Raw genomic sequence first — 6,080 nt, 5'->3', positions numbered from 1 at the left:
ATAATACTAATATATGGATCAATGTTTGGAAAACCTGGATTTAACCTTTCTTCCTCATTTATAAGTTAGCACTTATTCTCAAAATTGATATCACAGTGAAATGAGATAATGTCTGCAACTCAACTCAAGAAGTACATGTTGAAATTGCTCAACACAATGAATTAATTCCTGATCCCTTCAGACGGATAACACATTATAATGAAAGCATCTATGATAAGCTATCTCAGGTTAGAATTTCTTGAAACTTAGTTGTATGAACTTGGGGAAGTTACATCATCCCATTGAGGTTCTGATTTTTCAACTTTACAACAAGCAAAATAATCTTTTTTTAAAAAATAATAATCTTTTAAAAGGATTGTTAGAAGGTTAGGTTAAACTAGATGGATAGATAGATGATAGATTCCTTATATAAAAATTTTTGCACACAAAAGACCGAGCACAATCAAACTCAGTTGAGCTCAATTCAGCTTAGTTTCTTTCCTCCTACCCCTTCCCCAGTCTTCTATTCAAATATGTTCTATAATAATAAATGTATGAGTAGAAATCATTTTACCTTTTATAATCCCTGATGTCAGTACACTAACTACTTGTCTTGAGATTGTCAAAGGATTTGTTATTATTTTTCCTCCAAGCATGTGTTTGTTTGTTTTTGCTTCTCATTCCTTTTCTTTTCATGATTCAATAGGGCAAGGAAAATTTTCTTCAGTCAAACATCTTGCCTTCTTGAGAAACATTCCTTCAGTAGATTTTTGTTTCTTCCCACTTTCCTCCATTTTTTGGAAGAGCTTGTGCCAAAGAATCCTTATTTTTTTTCATTTGTTTGTATTTCATTTATTTTTCCCATCTCAAAAAATAAGGGCTGATAGCCAAGTACAGTGGATTATCAAGTTTTCATCATCAACTCTTATTTCAATTAAATTCTATACTCTCTGCCTGTTGCTCTAGTCCTGTTTTTCTTTTTTTTTTAATAAATATTTTTAAAGGTTTTATTTATTTATTTATTTGAGAGAGAAAGAGCATGAATAGGAGGGGCAGAGGGTAAGGAAGAAGCAGACTCCCTGCAGAGCAGGGAGCCCAGTGCAGGGCTCTAACCCCAAACCCCAAGATCATCATCTGAGCTGAGGGCAGACACTTAACCCACTGAGCCCCTCTGCACCTAACACAGGGCTTGAGCTCATGATTCCAAGATCAAGGATCACATGCTGTGCCAACTAAGCCAGCCAGGCACCCCTGGAATTTTTTTCCCAAGTGTTTATTTCAATTCCAGTTAGTTAATTAATGCACAGTGTAGTATTAGTTTCAAGTATAGAAATGAGTATAGATTCATCACTTACATACAACAGCCAGTGCTCACCACAAGTGCCCTCCTTGATACCCATCACCAATTTAACACATGCCCCTGTCCACCTCCCCTTTGGTACCATCCATTTGTTCTCCATAGTTAAGAGTCTGTTTCTTGGTTTACCTCTTTTTCCCCATGTTCATTTATTTTGTTCCTTAAATTCCACATATGTGTGAAGTCAGATGGTATTTGTCTTTCTCTGACTGACTTATTTCACTTTGCTTTATAGTCCCTAGCTCCATGCAAGTTGTTGAAAATACAAGGTTTCATTCCTTTTTTATGGCTGAGTAATATTCCATTCTGTCTATACACCACTTCTTTATCCATTCACTAGTCGGTGGGCATTTGGGTTCTTTTCATAATTTATCTATTGTTGATATTGTTATAAACGTCAGAGTGCAGGTATCCCTCAAATTAGTATTTTTGTATCCATTGGGTAAATGCCTACGACGCAGTTGCTGGATCATAGGGTAGTTCTATTTTTAACTTTCCGAGGAGCCTCCATACTGTTTTCCAGAGTGGCTGCACCAGTTTGCATTCCCACCAACAGTGCATGCAGGTTCCCTTTTCTCTGCATCCTCGCCAACATCTGTTATTTCCTGTTTTGTTGATTTCAGCCATTCTGACAGGTGTGAGGTGATATCTCCTTGTGGTTTTCATTTGTATTTCATTTGTATTTCCCTGATGATGAGCGACGTTGAGCATTTTTTCATGCGTCTGTTGGCCATCTGTAGGTATTCTTCAGAAAAATGTCTATTCATGTCTTCTGCTTATTTTTAAACTGGATTATTTGTTTTTTGGGTATTGGGTTTTGCAAGTTCTTTATATATTTTGGCTACTAACCTTTTATCAGATCTGTCATTTGCAAATCCTTTTCCCATGATTTTTTTTTTTTTAACCAAAAATCTGCCAAGAGCATATTTGAGCCTAAAAATGTCACACAATAAATATGGCATAGTAGCCAACAAGGATTTTGCAAATCTCTTCCAAAATTCAGTTTTAACTTGAAAATCTGGCACATGTTTCTCTTCTCTGCTCTAGGACTTATTGCTTTCTACAGATTTTCTCCTCTTGTCCCTAGACAATACCATGCCGTTGAACCAGGGATGGGCAAGCAAGTGTAACAACAGGAAAACAGAGCAGGGCTCCCAGTGCTAAGCAAAAGCTATTGTTGCTTTTCATTTCCTCAGTGCATTAAGAAAAATTAAATGTTTTTTACCTCTAGGATTTGGAAACATTACAAGACCCATTTAAATTGAACATTAAGTCTTAATCCCTAAGTTAAAGTAAAATGCACAATTTGTTTAATTGTAGATATGCTATTCAACAATATGGGGCACATTTATGAGCTGGAGGAAATGGGGTAGGGGACGGTGTATTCTTTTCTCCTTCATTTGACTTCAATGTTATCATTTAAGCAAAACTGCTGAGAATAACAAGTCATTTTAAAGTAATTTAAATACACCTCAAACTGAAAATTTCATATTTCCCTAAGCTCTTAATGATCCATTTCAAATTTTCTAACTCTGTTAAGTCTATTAAAGAGAATCAAAGGGCCAAGCCTAATTCTTTGAAGAGGGTATAGGCAGCATATGGAAACTGGAAAAGTATGAGAATGAGAGTGATCCCTGACACCAACCTAGGAAACCTGTTCATGGTTCACAAAATCTTAATACTAAAATTGCAAAACATGATTTTTGCGAGAAAGAACTAATAGTAACTGTGGAGAACTATCAGAATAATAGAACTGTGGATATACATATATATATATATATATCCATTATATATTGGATATACATATCTACAGTTCTATTATTCTGATTTATATATATATATAAATATATAATATATATAAAATATAAAATATATTATATATATATATAAAATCTCCATAATAAACTTGAAAGGCATCAATGTCAATGTTCCCTAAAGCATGAACATGAAGTATTTAAACATTTATGAAAGAATACTTTAAGTCTGTTACTTAAAATGGTTTTAGTTCCTGGGCCCTACCCCCCCGACCTACACATCTTTATGGGAAAGAATGGAACCTGTGTAAGGCTGTTTTAAAACATGTTTGTTGGGATTTTTAAGTACCATAAAGTTTGAGACCTATGGTTTTACACTTTCTAAATGAGGAGAAATTCAGAATATTGAAGCTACTTGCCCGAAATAACCCTATTGGGAGTGAGCAAAAATGGGATTGCAATGTCGTGTCCTCTTAAGTAGAAGCCCAAAGCGTTCCCCACATATGGTTCAGCCTCAGGTGTAACCAGCATTGGCCAGCTCTGCTCTTCATTCATGGAGAACGCAGGTAGGCTCCTCTTCCAGGAGGAAGGGCCCAGTAGAATCACCAGCCCATGCATAGTTCTCACGGTCATTTTGTTTAGCATCGGTTTTCTTCATCAAACGTATTTCTTTCATATTGAGCCTCAGTAAATGCATGTGTTTCTTTACTTGTTTGTTTTCCCAAATGAGAGTGAACCGGATAGCTGAGTGATCTTAAGGGAACACAATCATGATCATGTTCATCTGAAACAGGGACCAGATGGTCCTTTCCGTTCAGAAGCAGAAACAAGTATTTTTCCCTGAGACATCGGATGTGCTCCTCTCAGCTTTCACTGAGGTCTCTGATGGCCAGAGAATCTTACAGTTGAAAATCTTGTTAACATTGACCTCCTTCTTCCCTCCTTCAGTGCTTCAGTGTCTGAAAACATCCCTTAGTGCTGTATTTTCTTTTTGTCATTCGCTAGTGCATTCTCTTATTATGGCCTCTCCATGTACCCTCCAAAGAGTACCACAGAAAATGAAAAAATAAAAATAGATAAAAATATTAGCTGACACACCTAACTCAAAACAACCATTTAAAATCGTATTATGACACTGATCAAAAAATAACGTAAAAAAAAAAAAAAAAAAAACCTAACATTTATCAAGTGCCTACCCTGTGACAGGAGCTGGGCATGTGCATCTCATGTAAGCCCCCCACTCCCCTATGGCCTACTGGAAGCATCCCCCACAACCTTAAAAGATAGGGGCACCCGGGTGGCTCAGTCAGTTGAGTGTCTGCCTCCCACTGGGGTCATGATCCCGGGGTCCTGGGATGGAGCCCAGTGCCTGGCTCCCTGCTCAGTGGGGAGTCTGCTTCTCCCTCCTCCTGTGCTCTCTCGCTCTCTCTCCAATAAATACAGATTTTTAAAAATCTTAAAAAAAAAAAAAAAAAGATAATGAAACTGAGGTTTGGTTACACCGCAAAAAAAAAAAAAAAAAAAAAAGTCGCATTTGAACCAAATGCTTTCTGCTTTCTAAATCCTTATTCTTTCACTATATGTATACCGCTGAGTTGTTTTTTGTTTTTGTTTTAACTTAACTAGTAGGAGTTAACACAGAGCAAATAGAATTATAAGCAAAGGGCTTTTATTCGCATACTGAGTCTCCCTGCCTGGATTCTCTTTGATCCCTGTGTCTTTGTCAGGAACAGACTTGCGCATCCCTGGAGTCCTTGGGAGATGCGAGCCTGTGTCTCGTGATCATCACAGGGAGGAGGTAAAAAGACTCCAGAGATGGACTCCCTGTGTTCAACTCCCAGCACTGGCCTTGGGAATATGAGGCTTTAGGCACATTTCCTCATCTCTCTAAGCATCTCTTTTCACACGCTGTGCCCTGGGGTTGCTGTGAGGCACAGAGGAGACAGTCTGTGTAAATTAAATTGCTGAATACAGTAAAGCCTCAGCGTGCGGCAGTTACAGTGTCACGAGTGCAGCTGGCATCAGGGATGTGACCTTGGGTAAACTGCTTAACCTCTCTGAGCTGGAGCCGCATCTTAGAAAAATTAAATGACATATCGGTCACGGCTGTGTGATGATAAAAGGGAATTAAATCGGACAACTTATAGAAGTTTTCTAGCAAAATGCTTGGGAAAGAGCGGACACCTAAGAAATGCTACCTCTTACCTCTGTGTTGCAGGTGTCCCGGGGCTCCTCTTCCTTCTCTTCCTTCCTCTATCATGGTTTTTTAGGGACAGAAGAGCTGACCTGAGTCTGCCGCTCTATCATGCTCAATACAAAGCAAGTAGGCCAGCTACCATCCTACTCGGGAGGAACTACCCTCCCTATAAACTGGGTTTGGGTTCCGCCAGCATTAGTTAAGTGGTAAAAAGCAATCCTCCCCAGTCTCCCAGGAGGACCTAACACACCTGTAGTTATGCAACAAACCAAGTGTCTGGAGTCCGTCCCACTTAGCTGCTATTAAAGTTCAGTGGTCTAGAAACTACAGTCGTCATCTCCACCAATGAACCCCCACCCTAGGAAGCTCATTGGAGCTTTGACCTCTTTAAAATATAAAATGTGTCAGGGCAGGGGAAGGTGGAGCATCTGTTACTGAATACTGTGCCAGGAGAGGTGTGTTTGCCAAAACTGACAAAACTAAATCGGCTGTTTTCACTTTCATTTAATTATTGATACATGAACATCCTACCTATAAGCTCTACTGGGGAGAGGAAGTGGTCCTGTGGGTTGTCCTGTCTTCCCCGTTTGTTTCTGTATCCTCCTCTTCAGCTTCAGTGATTGGCTACTACAGAGTAGAATGAATGAGTAGGAAAGGCGACGGTAGGATTGCCTGGTTGTGCAGGGGTCTGAAGACAGTTACTTTCTCTCTTGTGCCCCACGAACATATTCTAGTTTAAATGCAAAGTGTGGCCCCTCGGGGCTGCCCGTACCCCCTTCTGAGCGGCCACCCA

Source organism: Canis lupus, chromosome 21 (assembly GCF_011100685.1).
Source record: "Canis lupus familiaris isolate Mischka breed German Shepherd chromosome 21, alternate assembly UU_Cfam_GSD_1.0, whole genome shotgun sequence".
NCBI classification, from domain to species: domain Eukaryota; kingdom Metazoa; phylum Chordata; class Mammalia; order Carnivora; family Canidae; genus Canis; species Canis lupus.
Note: the sequence above shows the minus strand (reverse complement) of the source record.